General features: G+C 36.6%; 1 protein-coding gene across 9 annotated transcripts in view; it reads left to right on the forward strand.

Moving 5' to 3' along the window:
• The window catches only part of ODF2L (outer dense fiber of sperm tails 2 like), a 53,098-nt gene that overhangs the window by 3,898 nt on the left and 31,086 nt on the right, over positions 1-18,114 (forward strand). For 5 of the 9 annotated variants that reach the window (XR_009049899.1, XM_057714163.1, XM_057714188.1 and 2 more), the window contains exon 1: positions 11,956-12,109. The gene's annotated coding sequence lies outside the window, so the exon portion shown is untranslated. Of the gene's footprint in view, positions 1-4,607; positions 4,695-11,955; positions 12,110-12,210; positions 12,280-12,302; positions 12,478-18,114 lie in introns of those variants that run through there. The other 4 variants (XM_057714219.1, XM_057714233.1, XM_057714178.1 and 1 more) reach the window with 3 other exon arrangements.

An 18,114-nucleotide genomic window follows, 5' to 3' on the forward strand; every position in this document is an offset into this window, starting at 1 on the left:
TTTTCTTGGGGGGGATTTTGATAGGAATTTTTTAAAGAATTTTATTGAGATATAATTGACATACAATAATTGCATATATTTAAAGTGTACAATTTGATTTTTTTTTCTTATTAGTAATGTATATATGGCAATCCCAAGGGAGTAACTTTAAAAAAATTATTAGTATATATCTTTTACTACATAGTTGTTTTAATTTTTTTTTCTCTATTAGAAAGTAATGGGGTCTTTTTGACTAAGGATATTTTAGAGTCATATAACTAGGAAAAAGGAAAAATCAATCAGTTATTTACTATAATCCTATAATTGGTTACTAAAATACAGTAATTTTAAGAACAAAAATGTACAACAGATGATCCATTTTTAGCTAAGAACAAAGGCTCAATTATAAAAATATTGAGTATTTTTAATGGTTTTAAGAAACACAAATTTTTTAAAAGAACCTTTCAGGAAGCATTTTGTCTTTTTTAACCAAGAATAAAAAAATTTCTCTAGTGTCATAATTTATCATAAATGTCATTATATCACATACATGTTTTATCTCCATGTGGGTGAGTTATCACAATACAGATTATAGCAATGAGTCACACATTGCAGATTGCTTATTAAGCAGGGGATCAAGCCAAAATATTAAAATTTCAGAGTATAAGAATATGTTGAAATTTTCTGCCACATCTGTTTTCAGCTTTTATTGGCATTCACCTTTAATCCTGTATTGCAGTAATTAAGTAGAAGCAGTGGTTAAATGGTTAAGTGATTGGGTTTTGAAATTAGACTTCCTGAGTTGAAATCCCAGCTTTGCTTTTTACTGGCTACATGGCCTTTGTTATTAAACATCTCCATGCCTCAGTTTCTACATCCACAAAATTTAAATAGTACAGGTAGTGATTTAAACCATGTCTAGGTCAGAGTAAGAGTTTAATAAATATTAATCCATATTAATATGCCAGAGTCTGAGGAAGCCTCTGTGGCCATTAGATGGAAGGTGAGGAGGGTAGCCAAAAAGTGAAGAGTAGTAGAGCTGAAAGGTATCAAGAGCCTGTGTCACTGGTGACACTGATGACACTCCAGACTTCTTACCGTGTAAAGTAACCTCTGATTCTTTAAGCCATTATTAGTTAGGTATCCTGTTATCTCCCACCAAAACTCTTGCAACTGATAAATGCACTTCAGAAAATAGCATTGGCATTTCTAAAAAGTGCCAGTCAATGTTTGAAAACATGTACAGTAAGTGGTTTAATATACGTGTATGATATTTTGATGAACAAATTAATATTATTTTCATTTTCTCGACAAAATTTTGACCAAGCAATTTTCTGTACAAAAGGATTATGCTTAGCTTCAATAAGCTAGCAAGGAAAAGACCTATTAAAAAATGCCTATCCAAAGTAGACAAGTCTAAAATAAAATAATTTTTTAAAGAGCAAACAACAAAGTTAGTCCTTCAGCTTTCTTAAGCTTTTCTTAAAGTGTATACTAACCACAATATGCTAACTATGCCAATTTCATATATGTATCCCTGAATTATTAATCTTCTGTCTCCAAAGACCACATTCTATATTCTTATGAATATTTTTATTCATACTTGACACCCGGGGATCCATTATTTTCTGAGTGCTCTTGAAATAGTTAACTAAGTCTCTAATTTCTAATTATATTAGTAGATTTTGAAATGATACAAAAATAATAAAATAGTGTCTGTACTCTCTATGACCACATCTTTATGCTATGAGACTTAAAATATTTACATTTATTCTTAAAGCTTTAATACCTAATCAGAGCTAGACAATATATTTTAAAAAGGAAATTTCATACTTTTGTATCATTTTCTCTGGGTCAGCCAAAGAAATGCTGATGTTCAGAGGACAGAATATTGAGCTTAAAATATAAGGATAAGCAGTGTTATTTTCTGAATGGTATCAAAAGAAACTTCTGACTTAAAAATTGGCTATGCAATATAATATAGTAAATGTTCCATACATGAACTAACTTTCTTTAGTGTATGCTAAAATGGGCTAAATTTGACAGTGTTAACTTATCAAACATTCTGGATTTTTGCAAGTGATGGTAATTACTGGAATCATTCATAGGTTAGGGGGAAAAGTAGATTCACATAACTATTACCTTTTTTTAAAAGAAAGTTCAATGTCTGAAGACTCCAACTCCTGTGGACAATATCTAGATGAAAAGCGATAATCAGATCCAGCAACCTCACTCCTTGGTATTTACCCAAAGGAGTTGAAAACTTATGTCCACGTAAAAACCTGCATGTGGACGTTTAGAGGAGATTTATTCCTAACTGCCAAAACTTGGAAGCAACTGAGATGTCCTTCAGTAGGTGAATGTATAAATAATCTATATATAGTACATTCAGACAATGGAATATTATTCAACACTAAAAAGAAATGAGCTATCAAGCCATGAAAAAACATGGAGGAAACTTAAATGCATATTACCAAGTGAAAGAAACCAATCTGAAAAGGCCACATGCTGTATGATTCCAAATATATAAAAAGGCAAAACTGTGGAGACAGTAAAAAGATCAGTGATTGTTAAGGGTTTGGAGGCAGGGATGAATAAGCAGAGCACTGGGGATTTTTAGGGCAGTGAAAATACTCTGTATGGTACTATAACAGTGACTACATGTCATATATTTGTCCAAACCCATAGAAAGCATAACACCAAGACTGAAATCTAACATAAGCTATGGACTCTAGGTGATAATGATGTGTCAATCTATGTTCATCAATCATCACAAATGTTCCATTTGGTAGATGTTGCTGATGGAGGAGTCTATGCATGTGTGGAGTGGAAAATATACAGTATATCTCTGTTCCTTCCTCTTAATTTTGCTGTGAATCTAAAAGTGCTCTAAAAAATAAAGTATTTAAAAAAAAAAAGGAACCCACCTCCTAGAGTAATGGAAATAAAAACAAAAATAAACAAGTGGGACCTAATGAAACTTAAAAGCTTTTGCACAGCAAAGGAAACTATAAACAAGACAAAAAGACAACCCTCAGAATGGGAGAAAATATTTCCAAACGAAGCAACAGACAAAGGATTAATCTCCAAAATATATAAACAGTTCATGCAGCTCAATATCAAAAAAACAAACAACCCAATCAAAAAATGGGCAGAAGACTTAAATAGGCATTTCTCCAAAGAAGACATACAGATGGCCAAGAGGCACATGAAAAGCTGCTCAACATCACTAATTATTAGAGAAATGCAAATCAAAACTACAATGAGGTATCACCTCACACCAGTTAGAATGGGCATCATCAGAAAATCTAGAAACAATAAATGCTGGAGAGAGTATGGAGAAAAGGGAACACTCTTGCACTGCTGGTGGGAACACAAATTGACACAGCCACTATGGAAAACAATATAGAGGGTCCTTAAAGAACTAAAAATGGAATTACCATATGACCCAGCAATCCCACTACTGGGCATATACCCAGAGAAAGCCATAATTTAAAAAGACACATGCACCCCAGTGTTCATCACAGCACAGCCAGGTCATGGAAGCAACCTAAATGTCCATCAACAGATGAATGGATAAAGAAGATGTGGTACATATATACAATGGAATATTACTCAGCCATAAAAAGGAATGGAATTGGGACATTTATAGAGACATGGATGGACCTAGAGACTGTCACACAGAGCGAAGTAAGTCAGAAAGAGAAAAACAAATATCGTATATTAACATATATGCGGAATCTAGAAAAATGGTACAGATCAACTGGTTTGCAAGCCAGAAATAGAGACACAGGTGTGGAGAACAAACACATGGACACCAAGGAGGGAAAGCAGGGGGTTGGGGGCTTGGAGTGGGATGAATTGAGAGATTGGGATTGCTATTTATACATTACTAATAAGAAAAAAATATCAAATTGTACATTTTAAATATATGCAGTTTATTGTATGTCAATTCTACCTCAATAAAAGTTCTTAAAAAAAAAAGAGGGAGCTAATCATTCTAATTTTATATCATGTGCTTTTCACCTTAAAAGAATCATCGTTTACTAATACCTCCCACTTATAGGACACTTACAATTTATCTGAGACAGGGCTATGTGTTCTACAAACATGACCTCAATCATCATAACACTCCTTTCAGATAAGTAGAATTACTCTTTGATTTTTTTTTTTTTTTTAAAGAAAAACAAGGCTTAGAGAAGTAAAGTAACTTGCCCAGGACTTGTAGCTAGAAAACATGAATACAGATTGGCATAGTGCCAAAGCCCTTGCTGATAAGTGCTATGTTATGGTAACAACCCATTTCAACCTCAACCTCATGCTTATTTTCAGCCTGATCTCCAATGGTTTAGTTAGTGCAGAACTGGGGTAGCTGCCTTTCTGAATCGTTTCTGGTAAGGACCTCCTTTCAACAACAAGTAGCATGTTGTCCAATGCTATTGACTAAATGTTCATGTTCTCCCCAAATTCATATTTAAGAACTCTGATCCTAAATGTGATGGTATTTGGAGATGGAATCTTTGGGATGTAATTAGGTCATGAGGGTGGACCCCATACTATGAGATTAGTGCCCTCATAAAAAGAGACATGAGAGAGCCTCCTTCCTCTTTCTTTCTATGTGAGGATAGGTATCCATCTGCAAACTAGGAAGAGGGCTCTCATGAGGAAACAAAACAGCTAGCATCTTAACCTTGGACTTCCCAGCCTCCAGATCTGTGAGTAATAACTTTCTGTCGTTTAAGCCACACAGTCTATGATATTTTTGTTATAGCAGCCCAAACTGACTAAGATATCAATTAGATACAATTGCATAGTTGTATATAACAAAGTTAACTTTGATTCCTACTTCATTCCTTAAAAAAAAGTAATTCAAGGTGGATCATATATTTAAATACAAAAGCTCAGAATCATAAAGCTTTAAGAAAAAACATATAATACTGTCACAAATGTGGTTGTGATGCACAAAACCATGAGGAAAAATCTTGATAAATTAGATTGTATCAAAATTTTAAAAATTCTGCTCCTCAAAAGACACCATTAAGAAAATGAATAGCCAAGATACAGACTGGGAGGAAATATTATTATAGTTTATAAAAATACAAACATAAAAAACTGCTACAAATCAATAATAAAAAGATAACCCAATACAAAAGTGGGCAAAAGACTTGAATAACACTTCATAAAAGACATATATATATATGTGTGTGCATATATACATATATGGCCCATAACTATTAAAAAAGGTGCTCAACAGCATCATTAGTTATCAGGGAAATGCAAATTAAAATCACAATGAGATGCCACTTCACACCCACTAAAACAGCTAAAATAAAATGGTGGCTATAATAAATGTTGGCAAGGATGTGAAACAATTGGAACCCTAATACATTGTTGGTACAACCACTTTGAAGATGGATATAGCATTTTCTTATAAAGTTAAAGTTATGTAAATCGCATGACCCAGCAATTACACTTCTAGGTAAACAAATGAAAACATATGACCATAAAATGCCTTTTATAAGAATGTTTGTAGCAGCCTTATTCATAATACCCAAAACCTGCAAACTACCTAAATACCTATCAACAGAATTGATAAACAAATTGCGATATATTCCTGAATACTACTCAGGAATAAAAGGGAACAAAGTACTAAAATATGCAACAACATGAATGAATCTAAAAAACATATGTATTGAGAGAAAGAACCCAGACACAAAATAATATATAATGTATGATTGCAGTTATCTAAAGATCAAGAATAGACAAAATTAACCTCTAGTGACAGAAATTAGAAAGTGGTTATCTCACTGTGTATATATGTGTGTGAGAAGGGGTAAGGTAGTTTTGGTTGATGGACTGGAAAGGAATATGAATAAGCTTTTTATGTTGATGTAAATGTTCTATATCTTTGTTTTAGGTAGTGGCTTCATGGGTGAATATAATTGTGAAAACTCATATTCTGAATATTTAATATCTGTGTACTTTATTGAATGTAAATTACAACTCAATTTAAAAGTGGCCTGTAGTGATCAGGAAATAAGTAGTTATTGAAGGCAAGCCTTTGATGAGAATGGCAGAAATGAAGAATACAAAGATTGTGGGCTGGGTTTGCTCTTTACTACTGTATTAAGAAGCTTAAAGAGAAATGTGATAAGCTTAGAGGTCAGAAGAGCTTCTATGATTGCCTTAAAAACATATCTCTATGGGTTGCTGGAGTAATATATCTAAATCAAATATTAACGCTATGAAGAGCAGACTTACAAGGTAAGTTGAATAAACTAACTAGGTGAAAAATTAAAGCAATGATTGAGAAGGAGTTGGATCTTGAAAATTGTAGTGAAGCTGTTTGAGTAGACTTAGATAATTCTATCATCTTGATAGACAGACCCTACAGAGCTTTTGTCTTTCTGAAAAAATTCCTCTTTCCCTGTCTTATAAGGCTGGTCATATCTCTTTTGAAAATTTTGAAATAACTTCATCTGAGGAATTTACCTTCTCATAACTCACTCTTATCATTTCATTATACCTCTAGACCAGCACCATCCAGTAGAAATATAATGTGAGCCACATAGGTAATTTTAAACTTTCTAGTAGCCACATTAAAAATAGTAAAAAAAAATAGTTAAAATTAAATTTTAATGATATATCTTAACTCAACATATTCAAAATACTATTATTTCAACATGTAATCAATATAAAATTATTAATATATTCTACATTCCTTTTTCATATGCAAAATCAGTGTATATTTTGCACTTAAAGCATATCTCAATTTGAACGAGTCACATTTTAAATGTTTAATAGCCATAGGTGGCTAGTGACCTCTGTATTCTCCATATCAGACCAAAGTTTCTTAAGATCATCACTGTTGACATTTAGAATGAATAACTTTTTTTGTTGACATGGGGGCTGTCCTGTGCATTGTAGGATGTTTAGCAGTATCCCTGGCCTTTAACCACTAGATACTGGGAGTACCCTCCACACCTCCAGTTTTGACTCCAAAAAAAAATGTCAAGAATCACTGGTATAGATCTACAGAGGTGGAGCTCAGTATATTCCAGGGAATAAGTAAAAAGTCTGGCCTAGGAAAAGGCTTTCACACTAAAATATGGCAAGATTTTGCTTATTTATATTGGCAGAAACCTATGGAATATGATAATGAATTCCAAGGGTGTTTGAACAGGCATCAAAGAATACAACTTTTGATGAGATAAAAGTTTTTAATATAGATATACTTACCAGAGACCATGAATTCATTATGCTTGCCTGAGCATCTGGGAGTATTCTAAAGATTTTCTTAGTTGGTTGGTTGAAACCTGGACTCCATGGTGGCCTGCACTATATAAAATTGAGATGCTAGAAATCTCTTGATAACTTTTAGAAGATTGATTTAAAAGATTTAGGGAGATAGGATGGTTGAAATAGATTTATCATGTGTGACCCAGTCACTTATCTCCAAATATGTCCTGAGAAGGACCAGAAGACCTTCTCTTCACTAATGCATTGAGAAAATAGTGGGGAGGAGAGTGACAAAACCCTTTGAAAGCACTATAGCTGGTGTCCTCTGAGCCCAGGGATGAAATTAGGAGATTATGCCACTGAATGCGATCCCTAATTCCCTAATGGACATAATAGGATCCAAAAGTGGCAGAGGCAAAATGACCACACTGAACTATCAGAGATGAGGCAGTTGTGGTTACCATAATGGACAGCAGGGCCAGAGAAGTAATCATAGTCAGTTGACCAAGGGGGATCTTTAGCAGTGGATAATTGATCATGGTACCCCTACTATGAAACGGATGGACAATCTACTAGGAGCCTACTTGATCTGTGTAATGAAAAGTTGATAGACCTGGTGAAGAGAGACCTGAACTTCATCACCTTGATGGACACCTACAATATTTTGTCATTGGCTTCTTAACTCAGAAGTTCAGAACAAATAAAATAGTTGTTGTTTCAAAGCACTGTGATAAAACAACTAAACAAAACCAAAACATATTGGAAACAACACGTGCAATTCAGAGTAGGGGTTAAACTCTGTGACAATTCAGAGTTCTGCTACCTCATTGAAATTTCTTGGGTCCAATGGTCTGGGACATGTTAGTTTATTCCCTCAAAATGAAAGTTGTTTCAACTTGCATCCCCTTGGATCATGATGTTGGCTAGGGTCACTCATACAGCTGCATTCAGCTGGGAACAAGGCTGTGCCTTTAAGGTCAACTGGCCCACAGGTGTAGCACCTCAGGTGAGTGGCTAAAACAGCTGGGATCTGGCTGGGTTTCCCTCTACAGCAGGGTAATTGGATTTCTTATAGGGTACCTGGTTTCCAAGAGAGGAAAGCAGAACTTGTTAGGTCTCTCAAGGCCTAGGTCTGGAACTGGCCTAGGATCGTATTCTATTGCTTAAATTCAAAAGGAGGGGAAATAGATTCCATTTGGGATGTGTGTACAGGGATGAGAAGAATTGTTTGGAGGCCATCTTTGGAAACAGTTTATTACACCACCAAACTATTTTTTAAATTGCTTTTTTATTTTGCTAAGTATTTCCATTCATCATCTTTAACCTATTATTTCATTGTTTGCTATTTTACAATACAAATAGTGTGCATTTGTTGCCATGAGGAAAAAAACATAATTTTCATTGAACACTGCATTGTTGCATTCTAATCACAAATGCCCCGCTAATAAGTTTGTTTATTAGACACTTAATGTTTTAAATGCTTTATATTAGAGGTTTGCACACTATGTCCTGTGGGCCAGATCTATCCCGGTACTTATTTTTGTTTTCCTTTTCTTGTGTTTCCTACTTAGAGAAGTTCCTTTAGCACTTGTTGTAAGGCTGGTTTGGTGGTGCTGAATTCTCTTAACTTTTGCTTGTCTGGAAAGCTTTTGATTTCTCCCTCAAATCTGAATGAGATTCTTGCTGGGTAAAGTATTCTTGGCTGTAGGTTTCTCTCTTTCAGGACTTTCAGTATATCCTGCCATTCCCTTCTGGCCTGCAGAGTTTCTGTAGAAAGGTCAGCTGTTATCCTGATGGGTTTTCCCTTATATGTTGTTTGTTGCTTTTCTCTTGCTGCTTTTAATATTTTTTCTTTGTGTTGAATTGTCGTTAGTTTGATTAATATGTGTCTTGGTGTATTTCTCCTTGGGTTTATTCTGTATGGGACTCTCTGTGCTTCTTGGACTTGGTGAATTATTTCCTTTCCCATGTTGGGGAAGTTTTCCACTAGAACCTCTTCAAATATTTTCACAGACCCTTTCTTGTTTTCTTCTTCTTCTGGGATGCCTATAATTCGAATGTTGGTACGTTTAAGGTTATCACTGAGGTCTCTGAGGCTGTCTTCTAGTCTTTTTATTTTTTTATCTTTTTCCTGCTCTGTGGCGTTTATTTCTTCCATTCTATCTTCCAACTCACTTATTCGTTCTTCTGCCTCAGTCATTCTGCTGGTTAGAGCATCTAGAGTATTTTTAATTTCAGTTATTTTGTTATCCATTGCTGTTTGTTTTTCTGAGTTCTTATGAACTGTTTCTTGTACTTTCTCTAATTTGTTATCGAGATTTTGTATCATTTTTACTATCATTACTCTAAATTCTTTTTCAGGCATTTTTCCTATTTCCTCCTCATTTATTTGGTCTTGTGGGTTTTTTTCCTGCTCCTTTGCCTGCATGGTGTTTCTTTGTTTCCTCATGGTTGTCCAAGCTTTTGGGGTTGCTTGTCCTGGTGATAGAGGTGTTTATAGAAGACTGTCCAAGCCTCAGACTAATGTCCAAGTATTGGAGTAGACGAATATTCAGTCTAGCACTGTTGGATCTCTTCTGCTCTGATCACCAAGAACGCTCATAATATCTTCACAGTCCCACGAGGGGTTCAGCATGTAGTTTGGGAAACAATGACCTCCAGCCTTTGATATCTGCATATCAATTCAAAGGAAGAATATTTCAGTAGGTAAGTTCCAAGTATTCTCTTTCTCCAAATAAGTTTGCTGCTACTCAACGCCTGTTACTTTCATGGACAATACAGGGAGCCAGAAGTATGTTTATCCTTTTTCTAGGATGCTGAGTTAAATCAGGCCTGCTGGTATTGGAGGGTTGCCTGCAGAGGTGGCGGGCAGCTGTGGCTCACCGAGGAGACAGGAGCACTGGCAGCAGGGGCTCTGAGAAGTGCTCATTGGCGTGAGCCCTATCAGAGTCCACCATTAGCTCCACTAAACAGCCTGCGAGCTCCAGGCCCGGTACTTATTTTTGTAAATAAAGTTTTCTTGGAGCACAGCCAAGCCATGTGTTTATGTATCCTCTATGGCATATTTTATGCAACAGTGGCAGAGTAAGACAGGTTGTATAACCCACAAAATTGAAAATATTTGCTACGTGCCTCTCTATAGAAAAAGTATGCTGGCCTCTGCTTTAAATTATGCAGAAATCCTTGGTGGATTGTTTCATAGGTGGCCAAGTGTTTAATGGTATTTGGAGAAATTGGGGGTTTTGGATGGACTTGAATGTACTGTTATTTTCCCATTGATGTAAAAATGGAATAAGGGGTCTTTCTATCCAAAAGTTCACTATCCAACCAGATGTCAGGAACAGATTAGATTTAGAGGATGAGGGATGCCATGTTTATTTTACTTGGACAATTCAGTTAAATAAGTCAATTTGAGAATCTTATGTAATCATTTTGAAATTTTGTGAATGTTTCCTCTTGAATGTCTTATAAAGTTGGTAACTTATACCAATGCAATTTAATTAATATCAGTATTTTTCTTAACAGGAGCCTAACTTGTGCATACAATTATTTTTCTAATTACAACAAGTTAGCAAGGTTAGTCAGAATCCTAACTTAGTGTTAGAAAGGCCCCCAGAATTATGCTCCTTGTCCCAACTCTATCTGTCCTTTCTTTTTCTTTTCTTCTTTCTTTTTCTTTCTTTCATTCTTTCTTTCTTTCTTTTTCTTCCTTCCTTTCTCTTTCTTTTCTTCCTTCCTTCCTTCCTTTCTTTCTTTTCTTCCTTCCTTCCTTTCTCTCTTTTGTTTTTTGGCAGATGAGAAAACTAGCCCAGAGAAGTTGGTTGACTTGCCAAAGGTCATGATCCACCAGTGAGAGAGTAGGTACATAAATCCGCAATTCCCAGTACTTTTTAATATTTGCATATATGGAAGTTAATGTGTTGTGAACTTTTTGCTGGACAATATAGTGCTGGAGGGGAGGGGGTAAAGCGGGAAGCACTGCTGTAATCATCAATGGAAACTATTCTTCAGTGAAACCAGTAAGAGGTATGCCATGGTTAAACTGCTCAGTTGGTAGCTGCTCTATTTGTGAAACTTAGATGACAGCCTATGATTTTTCACGTTAGGTTGAGGAGTTGGATAACTTTTTTTCTTTTTTCTTTTTTTTTAACTTTTCCAAAAAAAATCTAGCCTTGTTCAGTTTATAAACCATACCAGTTGGCTGTAGCACAGATACAAATAATCTGGGACCTGAAAGGTGACTTGGAGATCACCGTCCAGCTCTTGCATTTAACAGGAGAAAACGGAGGCCCAGGGAAGGATCTCAGATGAACAGCTTTTAGCTGTTTATATTTACAACCAGCTTTCTTCCAGTCGCGGTTGCCTTGGTTTTTTCAAATCTCTCCCTTTAAAAAGCAAAAGCAGGGCACTTCCACGCCAACTGTCAGGAAATTTGGAATCCATCTGCCTTATTTCCTTTCTGGTTGAACTCAGTTAAGATTTTTGGTAACTACGCAAAAGTGCTACCCTTGTAGTAAAACAAAAGGTTGCGGGGGAGGGAAGGGGGGCAGAGGGGGAGTTTACCCGGAGAAGCAAGGCTGCGACAAGGCGCCTCTCCCGGGCCCCGCCCCCTCACTTCCTCCAATAGCAGCAGAGGCCGGCGCCCGCGCTCCCGAGCTCGGCCAATTGGCTGCGCCGCTGCGGACCCGACGGAAGGGGCGGGGCGGCCGTTGCTAAAGAAGCCACTTGCTGGTTACCAACTGCGCTTTCTCCCGCTTGCACCTCGTCTGGCATTCTTCCACCGCAAGCCTGCTAGGAATTTGCCTGCTTCCCGCGTCGCGTCCTTGCTTTCCTTCCTAGCTTTCAGCCACTGCGCGGCTCCTCCTAGCCGACCCAGGGCGGGAGAGCACAGGTACGCTTGCTGGGCTTGCTCTCACGTTCGCCCAGCGTCAGCCTCGGCCGCCCCTGGGACCCCTTTCGGAGCGGAGCGGCGGCGGGATGACGTCACGGCGACGTGCAGACGCCGTGGCGGGGATGGCGGCGCGCGTTTGCAGCGGGGAGCTGGGGCCCGCACGGCCGAGGGTCGGTTACTTGTGGGGTCTGGGGGCGGGGCCGTGGCCGTGGCGTGTCACGGATGTGAAAGGTCCTCGCATCCGCCCGAAACTGGCCTCAGCCTCTTTCTGCCTGTATCCTCTCTTCGCTCCAGACCGACCACCTGGGCTTGGGAAAGGCAGAGAGGAAGGGTGTGGTCTCTGGACTGCAGGGCAAGCCTTAGCCAAGGTGGGCTTGTCCAGGATGGAGCCCTGACCCAGCCGGCCCCCGGCACGGCAGCCTTTCTTTACGAAATAGTGCTCTTTTACGTATTCGGCTGGTTTTTAGGTGTTCACCATATAATATGCCAGACTTTGGTAGGCTCTGGGACTCAGAGAATACTCCTGGCCTTAGGAAATAATTCCTTCTCCGGGATCCTGGATTCCGGCCTCTATTCCTTCAAGTGTGTGGTTTGGGCGGGTCACTAACTTTACTGGCTTCAGTTTCCTTATCTGTGAAATGAGGACGGTAAGTCACTTTAGAGTGCTTGTGATAAAAGGGATTAAGTTAACCAGTGCCAGATTTTGAGTAGATGGTCAGTAAGTGGTGCTTGTTTAGTGAGAAAACCATAGCCAGACTGGCTGGTGTTGGAGATAACGTCTATTGCAGAGACAAAGTTTCCCTATCACCTCACACATAGTAAGGTTTCAGGTGTTTTTGGATGAATGAGGTTCTTGGAGTAGTTTTAAGCACCACTTGGTTAGTTATGGTTAAAAGAGTAGACTGTGGAAAGCCTGTCTGCTTTTAAAATTAGTTTGATGCCTTTCTGCTTATAGTAACATTGTCACGGTCATGTTTGTCCTGTCCTTAACAGCCAGGTATCCATTTTTTTGCTTCTCTTTTTCTTCTGATTTCACAATTGATGTTTATTAATAGTATAGTTTTTGCGTCTCAAACACCGAAAGATATGAGAAAATGGCTTTGCTTATATTGCTACTAATCACTGCTTAGTTTGTGCAAATAATTGAGACCCAAGGAGCTGGGTATAGCAATGAAGTTGACAAAACATCTATCCCCTTGGGCACAGTTCTGTGCAAGTCATTAATTGTCCCCCTGGGCTCTGGGTTAGTAGAACTCAACTTTTTACTGCGTTGAGGATGATTTGTAATAATTCTGCAAAGAATAGATTTTGAAAGAATTGTTTTGAAGTTGAGTTGATTCTATACAGATAACTCAGGCCTGCAGATGTAACTTCAAGAATGGTGATTGACTCAGGATGATTTCTTTTTTTTTTTTAAGATGAAAAAAATTAAAGAGAAGGCCTGGTGGGCCCAACAGAGTGACCAAAGGGGTCCTAAATTAAACAAACAAAAACCCTCACCCCTAAGTGTTTCTACTTCATTCTGTTCAAACCTCACCACAGCTTTGGCTGGCAAAGGTTATTCTCATTTTGTAGAAGAGAGAACCAAAGGCCTATTGAGGCTAAGGGTTGTATATGTCAGGGGGCTCATAAGGACTGCGAACTGATGAATCTGGCCCAGTATTCTTTCATTTTAATATGCTGCCTCTGGGTCATCAAGGAATGGTTATATATGTTCAGTCTATCTGTATTCTGAGAAGGGAGAAATAATACATAGTTTTAAAAGAATTTCTTCGAACTGGTCTAAGTTAATTTTTGTATTTAAAGGGATAAGCAATCATTTCCTGCAACTTAGATGTGGAGCAATCCATTCAGATGGTCATGGGTTAGATGAGGGGTTACATTTGATCATTTCTTTCCATACTGATCTGTTGCTATTCTTGCATTCTAATTCTAATTCCTTCATTGTTTTACATGGTTTTTTGTTTGTTTGTTTGTTTTTATCACTAATGGGAACAACTTGATTTCTTCAAAAATTTTTGTTGGAAAAGAATGCTGGATTTTTATCTCTTGGGACCCTAATAACCTGATCACTGCTTCTACTCTCCTCCTCTCTATATGCCTAGCCCATTTTCCAAAACACCACTGGATTTATCTTTTAAAGATTAACTTCTGATCTGTCATTTTCCTGCTTAAAATTATTTAATATTCTGTCTTAACCTTTAGGAAAAAATTCAAGCTCTTGAGCTTGGCATACAATGACTACTTTCATGTGTCCATTCTCATCTTTTGCCATGTACCCTTTCAAATCATGTTCTGTCATGATTCCTTGTTCTTGCTGGAACTTTACCCTCTATCCGGAATGCCTTTTTCTGTTCCCTTTTGCCAGGCTCAGACTTGTTCTGCTGGACTCTACTGAGGATCCACCTCTGGGAAGTCTCTCAGGATCCTGCCAGTTGCTTTCACAGTACCCGATGAGTCCCCTGTCATAGCCTTGAGCACGCTGGATTTTAGTGGTCTGCTCACTGTCCACTCTCTCTTTAGACTTGCAATCTCTGCCTTCATGGAACTCATATTTTTTTTTTAATCTAAAAATGCCATTTTATTTATTTATTTATTTAAATTGGTGTGTAGTTTTAAGGAACTCAGTCTTATTCATCCTTCATTTACATGTACAGAACAGTTTTCATTTTTTTTTTAATATAAATTGAATTTATAAGAGTTGTTAAAAACTCTTAGGGAAGTTTGTGTGTTACTTTCAGCTGTGTAAAATTCTTATATTTTAATATCTGACGGCTTTTGATTCAAAACTGAGTTCCGTCACTTCCTTGCTTGTAATCTTGGGCAGTCTGTTGAACCTTTCTAAAACTTGATTTCTTCATGTGTAGCTTTTGGATGCTAATAGCAACCATGTAGCTTTTTTGTGAGGTGATGTTTATAAGGTCACTCAATGCTCTATTAATAAATGGCTGCCTGTCCTCATGCTGTCCTCGTGTTGAAGGGAAGAAAAATGTTTTATGTTTATCTGATAAAGGATGTTGACTATTTGGGGGTAGACAATATTCTGAATATCTTTGCTCCAGTCTTCAGGGTAATTGGGTTCTCTGTGGGGCCTGCTTCATCTCAGAAGTGTTTCAGTTTGAACAATAAGTTATTTGGTCACCCTAACTTATATGTTGGAACCTAACCTATGCCTCTCACTCTGTTAATTACTTTTTGAGGGTAGAGGGTGATGGGTATATTTGCCCTCACAGATTTAGTAGCAAGTTTAAAGAAGAACTAAAATATTACCATTTATGGAGCAATTACATTCTAAATTGTACAATTCTGAGAATATTATTAGATGTTTAGGATTATTGGTGGGCTGGATCAATCAGAGGAACATTTTGAGAAGGAGGGGATATGTTTGTATCCTTTATTTACAAGTCAGTCACTCTTCCTGTCAACTTTTTTCCCCATTTTATCCAATTTGCAACTCTGTTATTTTTAAATTCCTTTATTCACTGGAAAGAAGCATTAGCTAAATACTTTTCAAAGTTAATCTCTATGTATCAAAAAATCTTTCCTTCAGTTTTGATAGCTTTTACTTACCAGATCTGTTTTCCATCTCTGGTTATTTTTACTCTTTGCCTGCTTCCGAATTTCGTATACCTTTTTTTTCACTATGGAGTCCAAAAAGCCATACAATTACTTCTCTAGTAAAATTTTGACTGGTGTTTAGAGTGGTGAGGGAAATGAGCAGCATTCCTATATCTACTTGGTGTTCTTTGCTGAATATTTCATAGTGAATTTTTAAGCACAGTGTATGCTTTTGTTTGAAGCCAATGGGAGCTAGTTTTCCAAGGATTAATGTTTGGCAAAACAAATTGAAATCTGCAGGATCCATATACTATTCTCTTCAGACAGATTAGTTTTGAATACATATTTGTAGCTGGTTAGTTTACATAGACCAATCTAGGTGCTACGGAAGGTCATGGACTGTGATCTTTCTTTTCTCTGACCATAGCCAGCATCACGGTCCCTGAACAGCCATCCCTCAAATGCTTGTTATTGGCTAAAATGGAACCTAGTTTAGTGAGCGTAGCTGGATCAACATAAACCCGTGACCACACCTGGAAAAAGCTTTAAGTACAGGGCTTTTGGGTAGGGGACTGGTGAAGTCATTCCTGTATAGGAAATTTAATTCTTTAAACATTAAACATACTTTAAATTGCTATTCTTTAGGGATTTGATCATTAAGTATGTATGCAGAAAATGTGTTTTTGTTTCACCAGCAAGCTGTACAAAAGTATAATACATTTGTAAATTGGCAGTTTATTCTACATAATTGAAAACATTTTCTTGTGAAACCTCTGCTTTTCCACGCAAGAATACATTTGGTCCCCCAAATGGTAGCAGTTTTTATAAAGGCAGGACTTTTTATGCTCAAGAAAATTATTACATTGTTCAGCACACATGTTTTTGGTTATAGTATTGTCACAACACAAAAATAGTGGAGTACTTGGAACTTCTCAACAATATTTATCCTATATTCATTTCTAGATTGTGAAAATATGATTGTTGATAATTTCTATGGAAATATTTGAGACATACACAGTTCTCGGTTTCATGTTTTGAGGAATCAGTAGTGAAGATAACATTTTAGAATGTTGGGCTAAAAGTCATTCTAAAATCCCTATTTTTATACTATGTTAGTTTTATTTGTTTACCCTTTAAGAAGATCACAGTTATTTATATTGTAAGATTTTATCACATGATAAAATTTATAGAAAAATTATATAAATAGCTGCCACTAGCCCACAAAGCCAAGCAAGAACTCATTGAAAGTACTGATACCAAACTGAATCTTACTCAGAAAATGTTTTCAATAAATTGGAGCGCTCTATCCTCTTACGCTGATCTGTGAACTTTTGTTTTAAATACATGAACTGTTTTTCTTTTAATGACCCTGAGGAGAGAAGTGGAAAGCGGCCGTCTCTATTCCTCCTGCTCAGTGAGGCGCCGAGCCCTGGGTCCTCTCCTGCAGCTGTAGCGTAGCTTTCACAAGGCTTAGAGGTGCTGAGGGTTCCAATAAATGTGGCATTCTTTTCTGATATTCCAGCATACAAAGAGACAAATATTTAAACAAGTGAATGGAGGAAAGATAATTACCAAAATTGAACCAATCAGTAGATGATAATTTTCTTGATTGCAGTGACTTATCCAAGCATATTCTTCACTTTTAGGTTTGGTTTTTCATTTGATTTTGTATATCTTTTATATTCTTAATTTTTCTGGGCTACTGATAGGTCAAAATATTATGCCCTAATAACAGATGTTGCATGTTTGCAGCATTCAAGTAGATCATCTTAGACTATATGTATCTTATTCAGCATTTCCATTTTGACGTGAGTTGCTAGTATTTAAAAAATGTGAGCATGCTTTTCGTTGGTCTATATCCTAAATATTTATCTTTCTGGTATATAGAACCTTCAGACAAAAAATAGATACATTTTTATAGACATATTAAATGATTTCTGAGTTGCTAATTAAATATTGTGAATAATTTTCAACTCAATTTCACATCTACCTAAAGTATGGAAAATTCATGAACATATGTATTTTATGATACAGATAAATAAAAATAAATTATAAAGAGGTAAAATATCTCTGAAAAAATGCAGAAAACCTTAAATATAACATTTGATTTTGTATAAACAAAATAAAGTCAGGAAGACACATTGCCATATATTAGAGTTGTGAAAATACAGCCTTAATGACTGCCAAAGCAGCAGCTCATTACTTAAAATGAAATAGTTTTGAAGAAATTCATAAGTATTCACATTTTAAAAATGACATCTCCAAGTTTGAGAGAAAACAATTAGATTATTTAGTAAAACTTAGAAATAATGTCATCTGTCCATTCATTTTCATGAAAGAATATCATAGATGGAGTTTTTTTTTTTAAAGATTTATTTGTTAGAATAAATGAATTTAATATTGAAAGGTATACTCTCAGAAAATAACTTACCTTCTTCGTAGCTATT

Source organism: Hippopotamus amphibius, chromosome 1 (assembly GCF_030028045.1).
Source record: "Hippopotamus amphibius kiboko isolate mHipAmp2 chromosome 1, mHipAmp2.hap2, whole genome shotgun sequence".
NCBI lineage: Eukaryota > Metazoa > Chordata > Mammalia > Artiodactyla > Hippopotamidae > Hippopotamus > Hippopotamus amphibius.